Source organism: Ptychodera flava, unplaced genomic scaffold (assembly GCF_041260155.1).
Source record: "Ptychodera flava strain L36383 unplaced genomic scaffold, AS_Pfla_20210202 Scaffold_67__1_contigs__length_642179_pilon, whole genome shotgun sequence".
Classification (NCBI taxonomy): domain Eukaryota; kingdom Metazoa; phylum Hemichordata; class Enteropneusta; family Ptychoderidae; genus Ptychodera; species Ptychodera flava.
The window spans coordinates 429,965-456,041 of NW_027248389.1; the positions used below are offsets into that span (position 1 = coordinate 429,965).

At 38.7% G+C, this 26,077-nt stretch overlaps 1 long non-coding RNA gene across 1 annotated transcript; it reads left to right on the forward strand.

The window, feature by feature from the left end:
• Positions 1-4,803: 4,803 nt before the first annotated feature.
• LOC139128765 (uncharacterized) lies at positions 4,804-6,622 on the forward strand. The gene is made up of 2 exons (XR_011551400.1): positions 4,804-5,254; positions 6,344-6,622. It is a non-coding gene; the product is annotated as an uncharacterized lncRNA (long non-coding RNA).
• Positions 6,623-26,077: the final 19,455 nt, after the last annotated feature.

Sequence of the window (26,077 nt, forward strand, 5' to 3'; positions counted from 1 at the left end):
TGTTTTTCATGATTGATCAGGCAAGTGTTCCAATTTTTCATCAGAAAATACTGAAAAATCACTCATTTAGTAATGATAGTCCATATACTTGGTATTAAATTGTACAATGTTGTTATAAAATTGTACCGTTTTATGATTATTATTTTTCATTCTTTTCTACTATTTTTGTACCGTACATTTTCATAACTGCACTAAATGCTTCAGTACATTTCCCAAAATTGAGTGCCCCCCCCCCCCTCTTCCTCTCGTCATTTTGAGCCCCTGTAGGTATACATATAGCTTTCAATTATTTGAGTGAACCCTGCTCAGATTCCTCCGACCTCAAGGCCATAAATAATGATGCTCCTGAGGCTTGAAGGCCTAACCTCAGTAGTAATGCAAAGAATAGCCTTCGGCCTTACGCTTCAATCCTGACCCTTTGAATGACCATCCATAGACTGTAGAGAACCCCACTCTACGGTCTATGGACTATCCGAGCAATGCTGCAAAACCTGTGATTTGTACTAGTCATTGTCTGGTACCAATCGTCAGTACAGTAGTGTTAAGAAATTTCTACATGGCGACGTGCTATCCAAAAATCAGACTATTATTCTTGGTCAGATTTAAGGGAGCCTTCATTATTTATGGCCTGGGGGGTCGGAGGAATCTGAGGGGGGGGGGTCACTCAAAAACTCGAAAGCTACAGGGGGGGTTGCTCAAAAGTGGAGAACAAGAAGGGGGCTACTCAATTTTGTTGACATGTACCGAAGCATTTTGTGAAGTTATGAATTAATACAACACAATAATAGTAAAGAACAGCAATATGTATGCTTGAGATATGTATGTTCATACCCGGTATATGTACACACATACACACACACACAAACACATATTATATATATTATATATATATATATATATATATATATATATATATATATATATATATATATATATATATATATATATATATATTATATATATATATATATATATATATTTTGTGAAGTTATGAATTAATACAACACAATAATAGTAAAGAACAGCAATATGTATGCTTGAGATATGTATGTTCATACCCGGTATATGTACACACATACACACACACACATACATATATTATATATATATATATATATATATATATATATATATATATATATATATATATATATATATATATATATATATATATATATATATATATATATATATATATATATATGTATATCATAATATAGGTTATTTTAAGCAGAAACTAAAATATATATATATATATATATATATATATATATATATATATATATATATATATATATATATATATATATATATATATATATATATATATATATATATATATAATACAGGTGGTTTCAAGTAGAAACTAAAATCTTATTACACTATGTGTTTCACGTTATTGTGATCTTCAGACGAGAATGATCAACTATTCGACTTCTCAAGCCTTATGTTAGAGGCTAGTTAGTTCCAGAGACCAGCTCTGGAACCGTTACTTTTTCCTCACTTTCCTTCTTTCTTTCTTTCTTTCTCTATTTCCGGTATTACTACCATAGAACATGCTATAAACAAATTTTACCTTCATTACCCAGAATACATTTGCAACATGCTTGTGACATCATCGCTCAGCTGGGACGGGTTTTACAGGCATATCTTGTTTGTTTATTTATTTAGGGGCCCAAGCGTACCGGCTGGGCCCCTATTGGTTTTATAGGAGTTCAATATTCTTCTTCTTCTTCTCCTGGTTCTTCCGCTCTTTTTTGTCGACCTAGAACTCAATCACCGCTTACCGCAAACTTCTAAAACTTGCAGGGCTAATAGGTACCTATGAGGTCTCGTGCACCTTGGTATACAAATTTCGATTGGTCACGTGACCTGGCGGCCATATTGGATTTTCCAAAAACCTAAAAACTGCTTCTTCAAGTGATCCAGGGGTCTGGTCAATTTGAATTTTTTCATATAGCAAGTATGACCTAAGGTTATCAGATTTTGCAAAAAAAAATTGCGTGCGGTCACGTGACTTTGGCTGCCATATTGAATTTTCTTCTCCAGAACCAAAACACTGATTGAGCTGAAAGTTTACTCATGTCATCCTTACAGTGATCTCTTTAAAGATTGCGAAAGACATTTTGATTTGTCACGTTGTTTGGCCGCAATCTTGAATTTTGCGATAATCCAATTTAATCTTCAAAATATTCTTCTCTAGAACCAAAACACTGATAAGGCTGATATTTTACACATGTCTTCCTCAGAGTTATTTCTTTCAAGTTTGCAAAAGACATTTGGATTGGTCACTTGATTTGGCCGCCATATTGGATTTTCGAAAAATACCAATTTAATCTTCAAAAATCTTCTTCTCTAGAACCAAAACACCGATTGAGCTGAAATTATGCTCATATCATCCTTAGAGTTATTTCTTTCAAGTTTGCGAAAGACATTTGGATTGGTCACGTGATTTGGCCGCCATATTGGATTTTGCTAAAATCGCAATTTAATCTTCAAAAATCTTCTCTCCAGAATCAAAACACTGATTAGGCTGAAATTTTACACATGTCTTCCTTAGAGTGATCTCTTTCAAGTTTGCAAAAGACATTTGGATCGGTCACGTGATTTGGCCGCCATATTGGATTTTTGAAAAATACCAATTTAATCTTCAAATCTTTCTTCTCCAGAACTAAAACATCGATTGAGCTGAAATTTTGCTCATGTCATCCTAAGAGTGATCCTTTTAAGTTTGCAAAAGACGTTTGGATCAGTCACGTGATTTGGCCGCCATATTGGATTTTGAAAAATACCAATTTAATCATTAAAAATCTTCTTCTCAAACTTAAAACACCGATTGAGCTGAAATCTAAATTTTTACTATAACCCAAACGGGATTCGAACCCCCACACACTCACGGCAACATCGCCTAGCTGATAGGCCTCACACAAAACCAGTCGGCCACTGCTTCCAACCCAAAAGAGTTGGTCACAGTAACCGACTTAGATGTTGCAATTCTGTGCGCGACCGAGCAACACAGTGTGCGTGGAGCAGACGACACACAGACACAGTACACACACACACAGACACAGTACACACATATAGTAATCAGAAAAGCACGAAGCTTTTTACTGAGCTATCAGACAGACGGGGACAGTAAATATCCACCAGCAATACTGTCCACTCAGGTTAAAGAAATCCAAATTTTTACTATAACCCAAACGGGATTCGAACCCCACACACTCACGGCAACATCGCCTAGCTGATAGGCCTCACACAAAACCAGTCGGCCACTGCTTCAACCCAAAAGAGTTGGTCACAGTAAGTGACTTAGATGTTGCAATTCTGTGCGTGACCGAGCAACACGATGTGCGTGGAGCAGACGACACACAGACACAGTACACACCCTTACGAAATTTTTTTTGTGGCATATGTCCCACTGTCTTGCGGCTTATAAGCTACACACAAAAAAGGCTGCCAGAACTTTTTTTCATTATGTGCCGATATGTGCCACTAGAGGCACTTAACAGGCACACAAAGACAATCAGTCAAATCTTTTGTGGCAGATATGCTAAAATATTTAAATAAACACAGTTTGAGCAAGATATTGCTCACTATAAGCCACAACATTGAGTTGACACTCCACTTGGTCACGCATTCTTAGATGAGATATCTATTGACAGTGACACTACAGCTGGCACAGCAGGAAACCTTTGATTTTCAACAAATTGTGTGAAAAACTACCATTTGACTTTGATCGGTGCAATAAATCAATCACTGACTTCTTATATACGTTTTGCAAATGATTGATTCTCACTGACAGCGTTACTGTTTCTACAGAAAAAAAGGCTTTGCAAAATATGAACTCTGGCGAACCATATATCGACGTATGATGAACTTATTTCACGTGCATATCTCCCTTGAAAAGACTAGTCTTTCAAAGAACTGCAACTCAAAAATAACGTATATCTTGTTCTTTTGTGTTTTCTTACCCCCTTTTCACACGCGGGTTTTAAATGAACTGCAAGTACGGAGTAGGTCTTGAAAGTGTACGTGCGGCATGGAGGTACGTACGGTATAGCCCTGCGTACGATGCTGTGTGTTCCGCTACAGCTAATCGCCCCGCTCACCACAGCCCTGCAAAGACCCGTACGTAGGGTCGGTGACTTCAAATCCATTTTGGGACTTGACGTGTACAGCTACAACACACAGCCTACGCAGGGCTAGCGAGAGAGTTGCCGACATCAACGGTTATTTACGAAAAGTGAATAAAAGACTGCCATTTTTGGAAGCGATCGAGTAGCTGAGGTAGGCTGGGATACGACTTTGGCCCAAGAATGTTGAATTTCGGCAGTAACTTGGCTTTTTACATCAAGTCCCAAAATGGATTTGAAGTCACCGACCCTACGTACGGGTACGGTCTTTGCAGGGCTGTGGTGAGCGGGGCGAATAGCTGTGGGCTTCAAAATACGGACGTGCGCGATGAAAGTCATCGTCAGGCAAAGTTTGTAAGTCACGAGACTGCTATGTCGGAGCCGTTTTTGTAGTGTTTTGTGTTGATCTAGAGAGGTTATTCCCATGTATTTGTGTCGTTTTGGTTTTCAAACGCAAGCTCGCATGTAGCTGTGATATCGCAGCGGTACTTGTGTCGTGTATCGAACGCGCTCGGGTCATTAATGTCATCGCCACAGTCCCTGGCGATGACCTCAATGACCCGAGCGCGTTCGATACACGCCACAAGTACCGCTGCGATATCACAGCTAGCTAGCTCGCATGCATCTGAGCTCGATCAAGCTGCTTGCTGAAGCAGGGAGACAGTGCGTGGGTCTGAACAGACTTTGAACCCGGAACTCTAGAATCACGCCTGATGATGTCATAGATCATGTGAAGACTTCTTTATGATTGGTCAGATTGTTGTCTATCATGTGAAGATTTCTTTATGATTGGTCAGATTGCCAAAAGGTCATGGGTCAAATCCTGAGCGGCAAATTAAATCTGATATGCACTGGTAGACCGTTAGGACGTTTGAGCGAGGAGTATATCGTCGCCGTTTTTTCGCTCTGATTTTTGTACAGTTTAGCGTAAAATTACCGTAGGACATTATCATTCAGGGTACGTAAAGGTTAGCTATGAATTTAAAACCAACAAACAGCGTTTGCGATGCGTTGATGGCCCTTGGATGACCGATTCTGAGACCGCGATATCGTCCCGAAGAACAACGGTCACGGACACACCCATAGTTTGATCGAAGAGCTACAGATCGTTTAAAAATTCGGTAAGTAATTTTCAATACCACGAGTTGTCTCTATAATTTTCGCAGTTTTCACTGTCTTTGGTCGTGCTATATTGATGTTGTTCTTGGCGAACCCTGTTCAAGTATGCCAAATGAACGTACGGTATTGGCAAAAATAATATAGTTAATCATGGAGGTTGGTACACGGTCCCTCCACAAAGGAGGGGCCGTGGTTGGTACGATGGTTTAATACAAACAGTGAAGTGTTACTCCACACTGTCTGTCTCTGTGCGTTAATTACAAGTAGGAGAGTTGTAGTAACGGATAGAGCCGGGCTATTATCTGTTATTTTTATTCATTGATTCAAAATTTTGACCGGATTGATGATATACAACAGATACTCATATCTTTTATTATTTAAACTGAGACCTAATTTTGGTAGGGCCGTTCACAGTTTACGTCACTGTTCTCTCATTAATATGCAAGAATAAATATTCGTCCGCATTTTTAGATTACGCTTTTGAAAATTACGCATGCAAGAACGACGAAAATACAACTCAGTGGGCAAACTGCTAGTGTAACAATGAATACCAATAGGCATATTCACGATTCACAGTACAAGCTTCAAAAACAGCAATGTATGCAACATTGCGGACAAAATTTGTCTGCATTTCAAGCTGCATGTCCGATATCGCGCCGCGTACAGCTATATTTAGTTAACAAACCTGTAACCGTGCACTGCGCTATAATAAAGGGATACTTTTTGTTTTTAAAACATTTTATGAGACAGTTTTCCATTTACATTTCTTCTGTTTGAGATGTGCTGAAACCCAATCACCGCTGGTCAATAGTTGTAGTTTGGAGTGGTGTGTCACAAGTAAATAGTGAAAATGAGGCTGAAAAGCAAATATTTGGTAATCACAATAAACATAATGTATGGATATGTCATGAGTTTGTATCATTAGGTAAATTATTTTATATTAATTATAATAATTTCTTACAAGCACATGAATGCTCTTTTCAGTGAATTTTTGTATTAATATATGATAAGGGTAGTCGACAAAATACAAGCAATTTCACTTTGCACACATAATAATATCCTTGTCTGTTATTTATCATTTTTATTCTCAGTGTATGGGCAAAGGCCATGAAGCTGAACAGACCAATGGATCAACAGGAACATTCAATGTGAAGTTTCAGAACAAGATCGAAACATTAGGATGGCATCGAAAACAACTTTGGATAATGTGAAAAATCAAATGCAGACTTTTAGACGTGTTCTGATGTTTTTCACATGAACCTCATTAGATTATTGAATTTTGATTTTATTTTAATTTCTTAGTGGTCCAGCCTAGTGTACCAACATCATTGTTTTACATATCAAAATAAACAATGGGGTATTATCGTGAAGATATGTTGTTTTTTTTTTTTTTTTTTTTTGTTTGCATCTGTGAGTAGTCGGTTTAAAAGGCAGTAGCTGTAACTTCATTTTATGCAGTATTTTTATACTGTTATGTGTCTTGATTTTTGCCTATTTTGCCAAGTGAGTAAAGTGAAAAGTTACCTCAACACACAAAAGTTAAAAGAACAACATCATAAGTTACAGCTACTGTCCCTTAAACAAATGAAGATGTGAAGTGTATGGTAATCTCCTGCTAGTATAAAACAGGTAGGTACAAATGCAGGTATGGTTGGGGAGGGGGGTAGCAAAGGGAGCATGCATAGCAGCATTTTACCATGAAACCTTTTACCCACCATTTTTTGTGGCATATTGTCTGCAATCACAGCGGCCTCTATGCCGCTAAAAGCCCCGCCTCATTTTTTTGCGGCATATCGTCTGCAATTACAGCAGCCTGTATACCGCAAAACTGTGCCAGAACAGATCTTTACATGATAAAATATGAATAACCTGCTTATAAGCCACAAACAGTTGCAGCTTGGTATCCACACTATTGTGGGTTAGCATGCACAACTATGTGCCAGAAGCCATATTTTTTCGTAAGGGCACACACACACAGTACACACATATAGTAATCGGAAAAGCACGAAGCTTTTTACTGAGCTATCAGACAGACTCGGGGACAGTAAATATCCACCAGCAATACTGTCCACTCAGGTTAAAGAAATCTAAATTTTACTATAACCCAAACGGGATTCGAACCCCCACACACTCACGGCAACATCGCCTAGCTGATAGGCCTCACACAAAACCAGTCGGCCACTGCTTCCAACCCAAAAGAGTTGGTCACAGTAACCGACTTAGATGTTGCAATTCTGTGCGCGACCGAGCACACGTGTGGCATGGAGCAGACGACACACTGACACAGTACACACACACACACACACAGTACACACATATAGTAATCGGAAAAGCACAACGCTTTTTTACTGAGCTATCAGACAGACTCGGGGACAGTCATCCTTAGACTGTCATCCTTAGGCTGTCATTGCTCATGTCATCCTTAGGCTGATATCTTTCAAGTTTGTGAAAGATATTTGGATCGGTCACATGAGTAGTATATATAATTTGTTTTCTGTGACAGGGAATTCCCCCTTACGCGTTTGCCTATTGTGCATGCGTGGAAGAGGGAATTCCCCACTGAGTCCCTATCGGAACGAGATATAGTACAGAAGGGGAATTCCCCTCACTGACATGTCTATACACGCACAGCTGTCCGACCTATTTATAAACACACAACATATATAAACACGTTTTGAAGGTGTACGGGGAATTCCATGTGCACAATCAAACTAGTCTATATAAAGGGCTTTTACCCCGTGTTGTCAGTCAGTCGACGGAGGCACACACTAACAGAAGCAGAACCGGAGTCCAGCTGATGTGAGTATGTGAATTTTTTCCTACTGCATGACTGAGTCCTGAATTTCCAGTAGGTTTTTTCTGAACTCGGAGTTAACTAAAATAGTAAAGACTTTAATCTACTATTTTCAACAGAGACCATTGCATCACTGATAACATAAACATGAGCAAATATATTATCATCGCGAGCGTCGTCGCCAACCTTAACTGAGGTGTCTTTCTTCAGGATTTCAAGCTGTATTCCGTCCTTTGTGTTCATTACTCTAAGACCATTTCCATGAAATTCAATATCTTTAAAGCTACGCAGATCAATAAACAGACAGAATTTATTCTTCAAATAATCGACCTCATCTATATCAATTTCACACCAATCTTTATCTTCTGCAAAATACCGTCGTGCTTCGACCAAAATTGTCTTGGTAACATCTTCTGAGCGTATATTTTGTTCGCAATACCCTCAATCATTACAGACACAGATTCAATGTGTGGATTATGGAAAAGTTCACTATTCAGTTCTGACTGATTCTGATTTTTAGTGAAGAGTATCGCAATACCTCTCATGCTACGTCGTGGCACATTTATATTTTCATTGATAACATTGGTTGATTCTTTGAGTGGGATTGTTCTAAAGTAATGTAAATGTTCGTAAAGGTAACTTTTACCGTTGTTGTAATAACCAGCAGTTTCTCTCGCGAGTGTTTGATCACTTAATGTCTCATATTCCATTTGAATGTTTTTTAATTTATAATTGGGTGTATCAACAACATTATTACTGACAAGTAATTGGGAGGCGGGTGCAAGCGTAATTTCCCATTCAATATGACTCCCTAACGCTGATGGATATGCAACCCCATGACCTGTTATGAGGGGATGAGACAGACGAATAGCATATTTTGTTTTATACGCGTCGAAAAGTAAAATATCGTCCCATTTTGAAAGCCTGTCGTCATTTGCATCGGTCGCGCCACTTCTCAATTTTCTTAGATTTTCATTCTGAATTCCATACAGTGTCATGTTCGTTCTCTCCTTTTTATGTTTGAAGAGATCGCGATAACATTCAATAAGATTATATTTATTCAAATTGAAAAGTGCCTGCCCCTCAAATGTGAGAACCATACGCTCCACCAAATTTTTTGCAACATTCACTATAGGGAAAAGTGCGTGACTAGAGCGAGAAACTGACGTTTTCTCGCAATCGGTGAGAATCTGTTCTTATTCTCACCGCTGTCGGTGAGAAAATATTAATCTCCACTTGAGATTGGTGAGAAATGCACTCCTTGGCGAGAATCAAGTGTGAGAACAAATTCTCACCGGTGAGAATGGAAATTCTCATTATAAAGTACAGCGAGAATTAAAATTCACTGGCGAGAATCATCAAGACTCGTCGTTCATTGGCGAGAATCATAAAGACTCCGAACGGCGAGTCTTCATGATTTTCGCCAGTGAATTGCAATTCTCGCTGTACTTAGTGATAATTTCCATTATCACCGGTGAGAATTTGTTCTCACACTTGATTCTCGCCAAGGAGTGCATTTCTCACCAATCTCCAGTGGAGATTAACATTTTCTCACCGACAGCGGTAAGAATAAGAACAGATTCTCACCGATTGCGAGAAAACGTCAGTTTCTCGCTCTAGTCACGCACTTTTCCCTATAGTGATTTTGTACTACTCGGTTTTCTTCATGACCCGTTACTCGAGATCAAAAACCAGGTCGAAAGTATCTGGAACTAGTACTACTCCGCTTTCTAACTTCGGACATCGTATGATAAGTGTCTGGCCTGGATCTGCCTCACTTGGATTATGAGCAACCACATGATGAGTTCTTTCTGACTTCGTTCCCTGCGGTATTCGGTTGCTGAAAGTCGGTAATAATGATCTATCGTATCCCATTTTCGTGTAATGTATATAGTAACTAAGAAGAAAAAAATTACAGTTAAAAAGAAAATTAATCACATCTTAAGTTTCACTTCGTGTATATAATAACTCAGAAGAAAAATTCAAAAATAAATCACATCTTCGTGTATTGTATGTTGTAACTCAGAAGAAAAAATCACATCTTCACATAAATATTTCCATCTGACTGAAAGATAAATCGATTACCCGTGTCACGAATAAGTCGAAGAACCCAATATTCTTGGAGATGATGAGCCTCCTGGTCATCCTCAACATCCTGGAATACAGCTGTGAATTCTAGGCGCTTAAAGAAGTTAGTCTTTTGACATTCCTTCACGAAAGCTAATATGTTATGATATAGATTATCATCTTTGAGTCGGACACCTGGATTTGCTCGAAGTATATGTCGATTTACTCGTCGGAGTTTACACCATTCCAATTCGACAGAGAAACCAAACAGGTCTTTATTTTTAGAAAGAAACTTTGTAATATTCTTTTCACCAAACATGTCGATTCCGTAGGGGCCATATATTAATACATAATTTTATTTATAATGACTAATGTGAATCCAGTTAAAAATATCCATAGCTGTTCTCCAAAAATCCGACAACGATCCTGCTGTTTTTAATAGAAAACTGACAAGTGAACCGATTAAACCTGGTATTGCAGCAGCACTTTTTGCGGCCAAGGTTTTTAACCATTCACCAAATTGCTTTACAATTTCTTTTGCTTTTGTATATACTTTGGGCGGACCTGAACCGCCTGTGTTTGCTCCAGTTCCTGCTCCCCCTCCTCCTCCTTTAGTCACAGCCAGGGCAATTGTTGATATTGTCATTCCAAGGGCAGTCAGTATTGCAGCGATTGTAATACCATTTTGTTTAAATAATTCTGTCAGCTTCAGCCTGAGTGACAATTCTGGATCGGAAATTACATCACGAAGAGACCTAGTCGTAGCCAGACTTTCACGTGCCTCACTGATCTTACCATGTTCATATTCAATTCGATCAACAATTTTAGCTTCTCTTGTTATAAGTTCAGCTAGTAGTTTTTCGGCTTTTTCTTTTGCTTGGGTGTGTTCTACAGGAATTTCCTTTAACTGTTTTTCAACTTCTTTTTTCTCTAGCGTTATTTTCTTTTTTTCATTGTTAAGATCTTTAATATGCATATTCGCAATCCTTAATTCATCATTAATAGCTCTATATTCAGGGTTTAGATTATTCCATTCATCGATTTTATTTTCAAAAGCTTGTATTTTATCTGCATTACCGCTAGCATCTTGCCGTAAGAATGTCAGTTCATCTTTGTATATACCCATGTCTTCTGGCGTCATCTTCTCAGCCGGTATTTTATCGTTTTTCACATCTTCAGAATGCAATGTAGAACTTACAAATTCGGGCTCTGCGCTAGAGCGATATTCGACTCCACTCCATCCGTATACTTTATTTATAAATTCAGCTCCTCCTGTCCTCTTTTTTATTGTGGATTTCTCTAAAAATCTTTTTCCTTTATCTGTTGTAACTCTGATGTTTTTATAATACAGATTATCACCAATAATCTTAGCATTTATAATCAATTCGTTTCGTGCATCCGGATTAGTAATATTATATTTGTCTAAGAGACGTTCAGCCATTTGCTTTGTAATTTCTACTCTCTGTTTAGTCAAACAATCCACTTGTGGCTCCGCGCGCGTGAGCTAGCCTGGAAAGGATCGGCTTCTGCAAGGGCATCGTCTATAAAGAATGTTTCAGCAGTAGCAGCATCATCATCATTAAATTTGCATCATCGAAATCCTGGAGTGGTATATCTTCTCCTCCTTCTGCCATATTGTCTTTCTATATTACTACAATTATTTTTTATCATCCCTTACATATACAGTAAAAAAAAATGCACGTCTCAGTTGTTGAAAGCGTTGAACAATTGGCCGACTATATCGAAAGAACTAGCGCCGCATATCGACGAAGTTACAAATTAATGGGTCGAATTGATATGGCTCTTAATGTGACTAAGGGAATTCTTGTAAGTTCAGCTGTAATAGCGGCAATTCCGGCAGTTCCAGTTCTTTTAGCTTTAACTCCTATACCAGGTGTTATTATTGATGTAATTCAAGGAAAAACAGGAGTATCAAAAAGGCGAGAGAAATATAAACATTATTACGTTCAATATAAACAGCTGCTTACAAAAATACAAGAAAAAGGCGCAACAACAGAAAATGCCTCAGAACTTATTCAGAACATATTTCATCAGGCACTAGAAATACAAAAACAACAAGGATTTAGTCCGCCGCTAGAAAGATACATGCGACATTACGGATTAAATGGATATGAAAGTTAACTCCGTTTCTATTCCGAAGGGCGTTTCTATTCCGAAGGGGAACCGTAACCGTAGGTCCGTCCTATCGGATATGTTTCTGCCAACCATTCGCCCGTGTCTGGATTGTATAACTGCACACGTTTGATATCATTTGGCGCCATCATGATTTTACTGCGCTTTTCACTACGGATTTCTCCAGGTTTTTTCCGTACAAACTGCACAAAATGTGCCTGCTCGGGCTCCTTCCCAGTTTCAAACAGATCCTTATAGTCTTCAAAGTTCAAATGTTTTCTAACACAAACATCTTTTATACCTTTATTTTTTTTCGTCTCGGAAGTTGGAGTTCGAAAAGCATACACTTTCGAGCGTATGCCGACAAAATCAAGAATAGGTTCTCCATTCAACTCATCTTTAAATTTACCTATCACCTTTTTATTAATCTTTGGAACTCCCGTCCCGTCTTTTATCCCACTAGTATCATATATCGTTTCCTTACCATTCTTTTTCACATCTTCTCGGACTATATCATTGAAAGTGCTGACGCTGGCGGTATCTGCAGAAGGAAGAGGCACACTGTAAACAAAACTGTCAGTATCTATGTAGGCTAATCGTATTCCAGGGAACTGCTTTCGAAAGTAATTGTAATGCGTCTCATACATAAGCAGTTTAGAAAGTTCAAGTACTGCCGCGCCAATGAAAACTGGCTTTTTATATTCATATTGATCCCTTTTCAGTTCCAGTAGGACACTGTCGCAGGAATCACCATCCTCTTCGGAAGTTATGAGAGTTATATGTTTCATCTTTGGATTATACTTCTGAACCTTTTTACGACCACTATCCGTACTATGGCCCGAAACAAATTTAAAGTCTCTGTACTTTCGAACGTCTTCTATTGTCTTGCCGAACATTGCATTATTCATCAGCTTATAGAAATTCTTTTCAAAATCTGTCTTTCCCTTTGCCCTCATTTTAGTGTTAAAGTCAATATATTCCGCGAGACACGGCGCCTCTTCGAAGGCAAGCGCCCGATGAATTTTTTTCAGTCGCATTCCCATCCGAAGATAGAATTCAAGCAACTTATAATGTAAGACGTATCTCTCTCTGTCCATAAGACTTGTAATCAGTCGACTCCCTCCGGCGGTAGCTCCCTGCCTCGGAAATTCGTAGTGGTGTGGAGCTAGAGGTAGATTGGAATGTTCTTCATGTAATTCGGTAGGGTATTCTAAGTCTACTTCTAGAAAACTTGGCGGAAATCTAGCGCCGGCCCAGCCCCAATCCAAGCCTGCTCCACCATTCTGAGCAGACCATTCTAAATATTCTTCCTTTGTCATCCAATGAAGTCCGCCAACCGGCATCTGTTGACTCATTGCCCATCCGTAAAGATTATTAGCATCGAGATATTTTATTTCGGACAGCGGCTTCTCCGGATCGTAATTCCCGCCAGTGGCGGCGTAAGCCGGATGATTTGTCTGTAAATAATGAATATTACACTGACTGATGCCACCTCGAATTCCCCTCTGAATGAAATTCATCTGCTCAGCATCTTGAATGAGTTTAAATTTATTACCTGTGTAAAGTAACATAGCATCCCATGTCAAGCCGGGCGCTGACATATAGTGGGCTGGATCTAACTTATATGCTTCTAAACATGTGTCATGGAAATTTTCGAATATATTCGCAAGAAGGAGAACGTCCGTCTCACAATAGAATTCCATATAATCACGAATCGTCTTACATTCAACTTCGTCCCATACTTGCAATGCATGTTCGTAATCAGACTCAGAAATCCCCTCTTCCGTTAATTCGCTATAAAATTTGTGTCGTGGTGGGAGCTGGTCCTCTTCCAATCGCTCTGGAGAATCTAAATATTCATACGGGAAGAAACCTTTGGCCCGCTGAATGTCCGGGTACGAAAGTGGTACTGCCGTCCATCCATCCTCTGGCACAGTCTTTGCCAACTTCGCGAGCGACCCAGACATCAACTGAGCACTGTCCATAAACTTTATAGAAAAGAAACGTTCCTTTGTCTCCCTCCCCCCATCGACAACAATTGAGGCACTAAAAATAAATGTTTTCATAAGACACATAATTCCACCGTTGCCCGTCTTAGCTATGATATTTGGCTCTGGTTCGTTACCCCCTCCAGTGTCAACATCCCTGATTTCATGTATTTTTTGTAAAATAAAAGAACCATCGTATCCCTTGAGGTTGTGAAAGTATATAGGAATGGTTCTTGACGGGCGGCACTTTTCACAATAAAAAGTCGTTCCGATAGGATCCTTCACTATTCAGTATCCGGCTTGCTGGGCTCCACATGCAATACAGTCTGGATCATTGTAATTAGATCTATCTTTCATCGGTTTTATTTTCCAATAATATGATTTCGAATAATTCTCAGCCCTTTTCTTCATATCCTTTAGAAATTCTGTAACACAATCTGTACCTGTGAATGTTCTTTTACTAAAAACTTTCGGCCCCTACGGAACGGTTCCGGCCTGGCCATCGTTCAAGCATAACATACGAAAGACAAATTGGAATGTGTCGGCCGGTGTCCTTCTCAATAATTGCCTCAGTATCTGCATACACGACGTAGGGACAGGGCACCTTCTTCTTATGTCCTTCAAATTGACATACTTCCTTAGGAAAAACTGGCTGAGCAGTGTCTGTTCCACAGTATACCTGATGTATTTCTAATTCTTCTGTTGACGCAAAACCCCGCTTACAAACCATACAAATACACTTCCGTCTGTGCACATTCTTACGATCATTTTGAGAATTAAGAAGGCGATTTAACGCAGTAATTGGTACATAGTGACCTGCGTCTTCGCCGACTATTAGTAAGATATTCGCTATTTGATCCCCTTCCGTTCCGATAGGGGAACGAGCTCCGCCTTCGGAACGGGCTCCGCTACTATATAACACAGTTATGCCTGACTGATCGGGATCATTTTCGTAGATCTGAAATACTTGGAGTTTGATGCCTGGATTTTGCTGCTCGAAGCGCTTGAATACAGTCTCATCGGCGGGCGTAGGAAATGGTATTCCATCAAAACAGTAATCGGCCATAAATGGAGTGTACGTATTCCATTTTTTTCTAGTCTGACCACATTTCTTTTCACGAAACGTGATATCACCTAACTTTATACTTGCTACAACTGCGTATTGAAAACAATTCTTGCTACCGAAAGGAAGAATAAGATCGCTCACACAATGCTTATTTTTTAACCATCCGGGAAGTTGAATCGGGCTGGTGCGGCCGGCCCCGAGTAAAACTTCTACTAGAATTACTTCAAAATTAAGTATCTCCTCGAGAACGAGACCAGAACCCTCAACATTTTCAATTGTATCAAGCATATGGTCGTAGCGATCTATTAATTGTTGTTTCACATCCGATTCCGCTGTGCCTCTTACATCTTTTGTGTATGTATCTTTTAATTTAACAGGCAATGTACGATTTTGTGTATTACCGTTTTTCGGATCCACTAATTTGACTTCCATTTCTGTATAAACAGAGTACATCTTTCTTATTTTGGTCATACCTTCGATATCCACCAGCGTTTCGATATCCTCGACTCGCTTGACTTCAGGAAATTCTTTTCGTAAAACTGCCCCGTCGAATACTTCAGTTACAGCTTTTCGTAAGCGGCGCCTAACATCAATATTCTCATCCATAATAATCTTTATAATATTTACTATCCTAAAAATTTTTTGAAAAAGAAAATAATTATTTCTATGATAGGTCATCAAAATCTACTATAATATTTTTGACAGCATTTATTTGTTTATATATCTCGCCTAATCTTTCTAAGTCGACTAGTTCTTCCGCATCTTGAATTTCTGGTTTATTAGCCGTGGCACAAAATAACCTCTCAACAGTGAAAGAAAGGGTACGCTTATTTAAGCGCGGTTTAAATGCTAAGAATTCTATCTTACTACCTTTTTGGATATTACGAGGTACAATAGCAGGATTTTCTCTGGCTGGCAATGGGCTCACTGCTTTAAAACCACAGTCAATTTCTTGAACTATATCAATACATGTAGCGAAATTGTGATTTTCCCCTCTTTTAAACCGAAATTTAAAATACTTTGTCTGTGTGTCGCTCCCTCGCTTCTGATACACTTTAGATGGATTGTAAAATCCGATAGGATTCTTGGAGTGAGCGGCCAGGCTTGCAGCACAACTTTTAGCAGTGCTTGCATCGAAACTTTCACCTAAGGTACGGAATACTATTAAACTTTTGAAGACTTTGTTGCCAACGGACACACATTTCATCACATGTAGCAGGATCTCCTACTGAACCATATTTAGGCCCGATGGGGAAAACCACTTCTAGCTCACTGTCTACATATATAATAGGATCTACATATTCACCAAATATGAGTTTGCCGTCACTGATTTGAATATTGTTTTCTCCACTTTCAAGTATTTTTATTGCATCTGAAATAGAAAGGATTGCCATTGTCTTATCGTAATATATCTTTACGAAAAAATAATTTTAAAAAAAATTTTCTATGATATAGATAGAACAAAAATGTCATACATATTTATAAATGGACCAACTGGAAGTGGTAAGAGTTACGATGCAGTAAATTTGGTGGACGCCACCGACCACATTATTTGTGACTCTTCCATAATTCAACATCTAACTTTTTCTAGAATCCGTTCCCACGTTTGTTGAAGAAAAAAGATTGTTTCAAGGGCATTTGACGATTTACACAGTTTCATTATCATATTCAAAGATATGCCTTTTGATTATTGCAGGCGGAATATTCTGACTCGAGCCAGACAATATGAAATAGCCGCCTTAAAAGAACTAGAAGAGATTCATGATAAGTTCAAAAAAGTTTTCTTAGAAATTTGTAATGACTACAGGCTTCCATGTTTGGTAATTCATCAATCTCTTACGCCTGAAGTTCTCAAGAATATACTTAATCCAACAATTGATACCGAGACAGTCGGGCCAGTAGATTTTCCACGAGCTTTTGACTTTGGAATTGCATGGAGCGGCCCTTCGGCATGCGGCTCACGCGATAGCGGCGGCAGCCAGGGATTTTTAATAGACGGTTTTGGCGAGGAGGAACTTGAAAAAGCTTATTATCCACCTAATCAAGAACAACTAGAACAACCTCGAGTCACACTCAAGAACCTACACAAACTTCTTAATGCTTGTGAATGTGTGCATGCTTATAATGCTCCGTTTGACTTACAGGCACTTGATATGATGTCCCTAGTGGAACGGAAGGAGCCCTACGGTTACCCCTATCGGAACGGTTCCGAAAGGGGACAAGACTTTAAAGTTACTTGTCTATGGCTCATGTCACTTCAACCAGAACTTATCGATAAAGCTGAACAAGGAGGACTGGAAAGAACGGACCATGGCAACATGAGAAGTCGCTTTGAAGATCTTGCAAACTTAATATGTGCCTCTGGAGTATCACCTCATCCACATACAGCCAAAAAAGATGCAATAAGTGAACATTACTTACGGCAATACATGATAAATACTTGGCCAGGTGGTTGGAAGCGGGTGGTGGTAAACTGACACTTTCGGCTTTCAAGAAATTAAGGCTTGCTCCATGGTACTTATTGAATAACTTTCGTAATTACTTACGTTAGTACTTGACAAGTACCAGCACAGGAACTACAGAGAGTACTTACGAAGTTCTAATAACATTTTCCTCTGGCTCCCAACTATTGAAACTTTCTGGATAACCTTTCCATTTTATCAGATAGTATTTCTTTCCTCTAATTTTTTTCGTCTTCAAAATTCGTTCTACTCTGTACAGCTCGTCGGCTCCAGCAGCGCTCTGAAGTTCATCGGAATAGAAAGTGCCGAGTATTTCCTCTCCATTCAGATCTTTTATTTTGTAAACTGGCGGCGTTCCCAATCCAGCTGCATACACCACTTTTGAAACTATGAAAATCTCCTCTGTCCAATTTGGTAAATATCCTTTCCTGAAAGTGGTCTTGTATTTTGTAATTCGAACCCGTTCTCCCGGCTTGAATTCAGGGTTAGCTCCCATGGCTGCCAACTCAGGGTAAAGTGTATAAAATGCCTGCCAATCGTTCTCCTCTGTTACATCGACGGGTTTCATTTTGATACTTCCGTGTATGGTGTTATTGTAATTCTCGAGAAGTTGTGGTAGAATGGGGAGCCATTGGCGTGTCTGTCTGTATGTGAAATATTTCCACATCATCGTTTTAAGAGTACGATTAAAACGTTCCACAACACTAGCTTTTTTGTCACTGTAGGTGTGAAACCAGTGAATTCCCGACTCCTCCAACCATTTCTGCATTTTTCGGTTAGTAAATTCCCGCCCCTCATCTGTCTGAAGTTTGTCGGGTTGCCTCCCAGATTTCTTAATTATGTCTTGTAGCGCCTTCAGAGTATCATCAGCCGTTTTTGACTGTATCGGCCTGGCCCATGCATATTTACTGAGCACATCGATTACTGTTAGCATGTATCGAATGTTTTATTACCTTCTCGTGTCTATTTATAGACAGAGAAGGTATTAGAGTTGAAAACCAGTATGCTGGTGTCAACTACTTCCGTCTGTCAATACTTCCGTCTGTCAAGATCCGTTGACGTCATGCCATTGTGATGGTCATATCATAACTGGTGGGGGTGTTATGGCTCAGGTTGAGGTGTAGGAGAACGATTTTGAGCTGTGACAAAAATCAAAAGGGACTTAGCGGCATAGCCACAGTGTTAAGCATTTCTCCAAGGTTTCTTAGTTGACAACGATCTATTACAGACTACTGAGCTGACGTTAGGGGTACTTCACTTTGTGTTTGCTCACTCTGTGTGCGCTAGTGTTTGGTACTGAGTTGCGTGGATATCCCCTCATGGCCTAACATGATATGGGCCTGTTGCATAATCTGCAGATGATCATATGCCTCTGAGTCTGAAAACGGTCATTGTGTAAACCTGTCGGCATTTTCCTTGCATTTTTTCTCATTAAATTTTGCAAAATATCGGCAAGTACCTCAATATTTCAAGATAACTCTTTCTTCCCAATCGTTTCCTGGAGTTTCAGAGTCATATGAACGAAAATGAGTGAAAGTTTTAGACAGGAAAATCGGACGTCGGCCATGTTCAATGTTTACAGTACAATCAGAAGTTTATGTGGAGGAAATAACTAACAAACACTGTTCATGATGCCCGCCCTCTAGAGGCAGACCTTCCTATATGAAGTACCACATTTGATGCTTGTGGAAAGCTTGACCACACAAAGGAGCATTTTAACTTTTAGAAAATGACAAATTGAATAAGAAGGTATTCTGAAAATGTCAAATACTGAGGAAAAATGCGCAAATATTCAAAATAAACAGGTTAACTGACTGGTCAGCTATAAAAAACAATGAAAATGTTTATGATCAAAAGTTTTTGAGATGCGCACATTTTAACAAATAAAGAAATTATTAATATTATAAATATAAGACCAAACTATTTTTTCAGGGATGGGACAGGTTGGAAATGAGGGGTGAGAGACAAAGGCACTCCTATTGCTGCATGTGGATGCAGCCACACCATTTCATTTACAGCATACTTATTCACTGTGTTGTGTTCAAGTTCCATATTGTACTGACTGTCATACAAGGATAACATAAGCAAAGCAAATCAAATTAGAAAAGGATCAATGCTGTTGTGTGGATTTTGCTGAACATGGCTGATTTTAATATTTCGCCCTATATATTTGGTATCCAGCAAAGGCATATTTTGATGTAAAGTCAAAATTAACACTACATTGCGGACAATATATGTTACCGTTTCTGCATGAACTTTTCTTTTTTAAATTATAGTATAGTAGTACTTTGAACAGATTAACAATTATCGTGATGTCAACCCATAATTTTACATCACAAAGACTGTAATTCTGCCAATTTTTTTTATTTTTCAGTCATTTTATAAATTTTGCACTGAACAAGATGATTGAACAAATTGCAATGTTTGAATTTGTAAACTCAAAGAATAAAAATCCTTTGGTCACAGATTAAATTATTTTTGAAAAGAAATTTACTCTTAAACACTTAGCATATATTCTTTACACGGTCATGTATTTCAAGGAAAATATGCCTATTAAAAACAGTAATTTCTTCACTTTCAATTTTTTTCAATACTATGACAATTATCAGCCATGAGGTTTTACAAACACAAGACCAGATAAGCGTTTTTCATCATTTCCACAGGACTCTTTGGAAAATCCATTAAAAACAGTTAAAAGTAACTTAAAATGATCACTTGGTATACATTTAATTTACAGATGCCAGGTTGTGTATTTCACATGCACTCAGGTCAGTAAGGAAGTGCGTCATTACTATTTTGGACTGTTAATTCTTATTTCTGAATTATTTAACTTTTTTTCCACATTGAACTATCTTTAGGCAGTTTATACTGTAGCTTAGAATTTTTTTGATTGATGTATTTAATCATCTTTTGGGTTCTTTGGGTCCATATCCCACCTCATGCCCCTACATCATCAACTATTTACCAACAACTCCATGCCAACAACCAATTACCTGACCTGGCCACACATTAGAGAAGGTACAGCGTCATTGACGGTATTTTTCTCTTTTGTGTATGGTGAAGGGAATTCCACGAGATCTTCCTGCCAAAACTCGTCTATCGATGTTACGAAAACGCGCCGGCCGCCCGTAGCACGAGTACGAGGTACCGGTTTATGTAGATTATAAGTTAGCTGAGTTTTTAACCACTCCTGCACCTCTTTCTTAGTAACTTTTAGTCCGCTGGCATGTGCTGCGTCATATAATTTTTGTACACCTCCAAAACCAGTTTTCAGGTTGTAATATAATTCTCTAAGAGTACCTTCGGTAGAACCTTCCATGATTAGCTATATTATACGAAAAATTGTATGTCGTACGGATGCCGTAAATGAAATACTAATTTACTGAATGGTATACTTTTCAATTGTCTGACTAGGTCCGTGGCTTCCCGTTCTGACACCTCCATTCCATATTCTTTTATAATAGTCTTGTTGTCTGTCTTGCTCGGTGTGTAAAAAAGTACTAACATCTGTATGTTTTCCCTGAATGGTTTACTAATACTAGTATATTGTTGAGTCAGAACCCAGACAGATAATCCATCGTGTCTTGCGCTGAAACCAAGTTTGACTAAAACGTCACTGCGCTTCTTCATATCTTTGGACGAGGTGCAGTCGTCGAGGATTATTAAAGTGTTCGTGCCGGCCCATTCCTTATGTACGAAGGCTAGTGTATCATCCACAGCATCGAGTCCGACCGGAAACACAAACACATTATCATCGGTGAAAATGAATCTTTTATTATACGTTTTATTGTTCATGAATGTCGGACAAATGAAAACTATATATTCAAATTTTCCTAGGTACGGACCGGTGAGGAGATCCATTACATATTCTGTTTTGCCAGAATTTGTCGGTCCAGTTACAATCATGTTGAATGGCACGGTCGCATACATCTGATCTATATACTGTACATAAATGTAATGAATATGGCTAAAGATAACAAACCAATTTTGCCGTATTCGTGAATAGGATCCGCGCCGGCGACTGTCACGGCTGCTGCCTTCCGTTCCCGTTCCGAAGGCGATAAGGGAATCTGACTTGTGTCATTGTGAGGTGGCTTATGCGTTAGCTCGTCCTGCCACTTCACGGGATCCTCTTCCCCTTCCATCTCATGTATAGCACTTTCTCGAATTTCCGTGTTTATATCTCCATTCATCCCGAAGACCATAGATTCAGTTGCGTATTGCAATTCATTATTATAACCTGTGATTGCCGGCCTGAAAGAATGACCATTTCAGACGGTAATAGAAGTAAATTGGGCGAAACGGCCATATCAAGTTTGACACCAGTATTCATTATTGTGTCTTGATATCGCCTATAACTGATTACTTTGTCGGTATTACGAATTTCATCTTCGAGGAGAACGCCGAATTCTTTTCGGACTTGCTCTGCACTGCCAGTATCGCCCACTATGGTACTGCGAATATTTGCTTGTGCAAATGTGCTTGTGTGACAGTCCCATGGTAGTCCAATAAGAATGCGACACCTGTCCTATGAGACAGTCCCACAGTAGTCCAATAGGAATGCGACACCTGTCCTATGAGACAGTCCCACAGTAGTCCAATAGGAATGCAACACCTGTCCTATGAGACTGTCCCATGGTAGTCCAATAGGAATGCGACACCTGTCCTACGAGACTGTCCCATAGTAGTCCAATAGGATCATTAGACATGTCCTATTAGACAGTCCTATGGTAAACCAATTGGAACATTAGAACGTTCCATTGAACTCAGTGTGTACATGTGTAGACATTGTTATTGTTGAGAAATGAATTCTGGTCTGGACTAGAATTAAAATGTAAACAATAACAATTTGCATTTTACACATAAAGACGCTAAGAAGACAAGCTATATAGCGGGTATTTCAACGTTCATTAGGGAGCAAAGAAGAACTTGCAATGGATATACTTTTGAACAAAGAAACTTTATTTCTATAATCAGAAAGAATGACAGGAAATTGAAGAGAAGTATAAAATATTATACAAAGCTGTATGTAACAATTATCTAATTAAACTATTATAGCTGAGACTACAGAAGCATATTACACATAGGAATTAAGTTCTGCCTTCATGAAATTTTTGAGTAGCAGCTTTATATGACTCTTGTTTTAAGGTAGCTAAATACCTTTTAGACACTTTCAGATTTTTATTTTTTTCTCAATTGAACACGTCCCAAACCCCAATAAAGTATACGTTTTCTGAAAGCCCTGATATAGAGCTATCCGACCAAGCACAGTACACGGTCATTATTTGCATAAGAGTCACGTGACAAGCGTTTTGCTGAAGCTTCAAAAAACCGTTTTTCCTGCCTTATGCAAACACGCTGCAAGATTTCCGGTTAGAATTTCTTCATTGACAAGCCTTGACAATATACTTCAAAACCGTGTCTGCGATTTTTTCCCGGAGGCTCCATTCAAATTATATGGCGTGATAATTAAAATTCCTTGAAAAGCACCTTCATCTAACACCTTTAAGAGCGCATTAAAAAAAACAAAGGCATATAAAGAAAATCCCAGACACGATTTTGAAGGATATTGTCAAGGCTTGTCAATGAAGAAATTCCAACCGGAAATCTTGCAGCGTGTTCGCATAAGGCGGGAAAAACCGGTTTTTTGAAGCTTCAGCAAAACGCTTGTCACGTGACTCCTATGCAAATAATGACCCTGTACTGTGCTTAGTCGGATAGCTCTATATCAGGGCTTTCAGAAAATGTATACTTTATTGGGGTTTGGGACGTGTTCAATTGAGAAAAAAATAAAAATCTGAAAGTGTCTAAAAGGTATGTAGCTACCTTAAGTGATAAGTTCATTTGATGCTGCTATGTAATGTATCCAAAAGTTATGACACAAAACATTCAATTTTCAGTATCATAATTTTAATAATTCAATAGCCAAATGAGCTCTATCAGCATAGAAACAATTCAGGTTTCATGATGGCAATACATGAGCAGAAATCATTGAGATATCAACTTCCTGTTTGTTATGTAACAGGGGGTCCAACCCCATTGTTCCATTGCTCCTTTGTCTCACATAAATATCAATGCATTTGGACCATACTGGTATGTATCCAATCATTAACTACATTACTACCTTAGCTTTAAACTTCACTCCTGTTTATATTCTTTGTGTGGGACTGAAATGCCATAGTCAACAAGCTAGAAGTCACACAATGGGCATACACTGATCATGAGCAGGCAAGTAGACAAAGGACTATTGTAAACCCGGCTATTTCCGCAACTATTCAGTCTTCAAAAGGAAAACACTGACATATAATAATCTGTCCTACCTAACTTTGCTGTACTACAGTGATATAAAAGCTGTACAACACCCTGTTATGCTGCCACACAGTCATTTTTCAGAGCTACAACGGCCTTTTGTCTTTTCTTCAGCGGCCATCTTGTTTTGATGATGCTAGCCCATAATGCACTGCAGCCGCCCAAATGCATTCTGGGCTTAAGTTTTCCAATAGGACAGTCTAATAGGACTTTAGAAAGGTGTACAAAATATGTGTTGATCAGACATAGATAAGATAATGTGGTGATATTGATTCTCATTTATGAATTTGAAGTGCTGGTAGTTGTAATAGTCCTAAGTCTGTGGAAACTCAATGATATTGTAAGTGTGCGTTACTTATATGTATGTATGAGCCAGCATGTAAACTTAATTGCTAGGCCTATTTATTGATTTATTTTATTGATTTAAGTGTTTATTTATTTATGTATTTTGCTTGCTTGTATATTTTTTTTCATTTAATTTTAGAAATAGCAAAATGTGACATTTTTACAAACCATGTTTCCTTCATTAATTGCAAATTAATTTGCAAAATATTTTGCTCTCAGAGAATGGTAAGAATAATTTTGTCAGAGCAACGGCAAAAGCTAATGATTCTGACAGAATTGAATAAATCCTATTTGAATGTCATTTACAAAAGGATTGTCCTGTAGGACATTCAGGAATTGTTCCCATAGGACAAGCATGGTCCCACAAAGTTCCTATTGGAATTTCATTTACAATGGGATTGTCCAATAGGACTTACAATCATTATTCCTATAGGACAAGCCTGGTCCTACACCATTCCTGTGGTACGCCTATTGGACCACGGTCAATCCCATTGGGTCCTATAGGACTTTTTCGTAAGGGTGATCCTGAGAATCCATCATTTCGGAAGAAATAGTAGTGTGGTCTGTCTTTGTCGGGCAGTACATGTTTTTTCTTTCCAAAAATAGTATGTGTATAGAAAACGCCTCCGTCGGCGGAGAGGAAAAAGTCATGACCATTGTATATTGCTTTTGGCTGTCGAACGGGGCCACGATTAGTGTAATATTCATAACCATAGCCAAGACCTGAGTTTTGGCCTTTTCGATAACGAAAGTCGGACTTCGTTGGACTTATATTTCCAAATTCTGTACATAGAAGTTCATATTGGACGAGATTGTATGGATTGTCGCCGGCTTTGAAGATCGTATCGTCTGGAAGTGCAACGCCCATTTCATGAAGGATACGACGTATTGTAAAATATACATGAAAACGGCAGAATGATCGTATTTGTGGCGGAAATTTCTTATCGAAGAGATGGGCGAATGATATACCGCAACCAGTAGTGCTGCACCATACAGCGAAATTTAATTGCTGGTCCCAGTATTTCATGTGCGGGCCGCCCAGCCATATATTACTTTCTTTAGCTGATCGATGAGTGATTACGTTATCTTTGAACACATCCCGAGGATGAAAAGTAAATTTATCTGTCGGCGTTACATATATTTCTAAGTCCATGAGAATAGGTTTTACTCCCCCGTTTGGTTTGGAAGGAATATCAGCATGCTGTACTGTCGGTACGCTCGTCTTATTCAATTGAAAAGCAACTGGGAATGCGTCTGTACTCATGATTTGTGTTTCTATATACAGATAGATTTTAATGGAGGAGAATTTTCAATACTTCGGAATCGGAATCGTTCCGTTAGGGATACTAACATTCCAGACTATGTTAATACTATATTTCGGATTCAGGTTTAAACGAATTTTTTATTTTTTACTAAGAATAGATAACATACTGCAAACAATGGAGAATTTAATAAAGACATCGGCAGCGGCAAATACGACAGCGGCACTACCAACCGCAGCGTCGGACGCTCGATCCATAATAGAGACGAAACGTGAAAAAATACTCTGTGTCATCGCAAGTGGTCAAAGTAAGTTATTTTTTGGTAAGGAGATTTCAGTTGCTGAATGGGGAGATGAAACAGTAATTAAAGCCTTCAAAATGTACGAAGCGAAATATAGT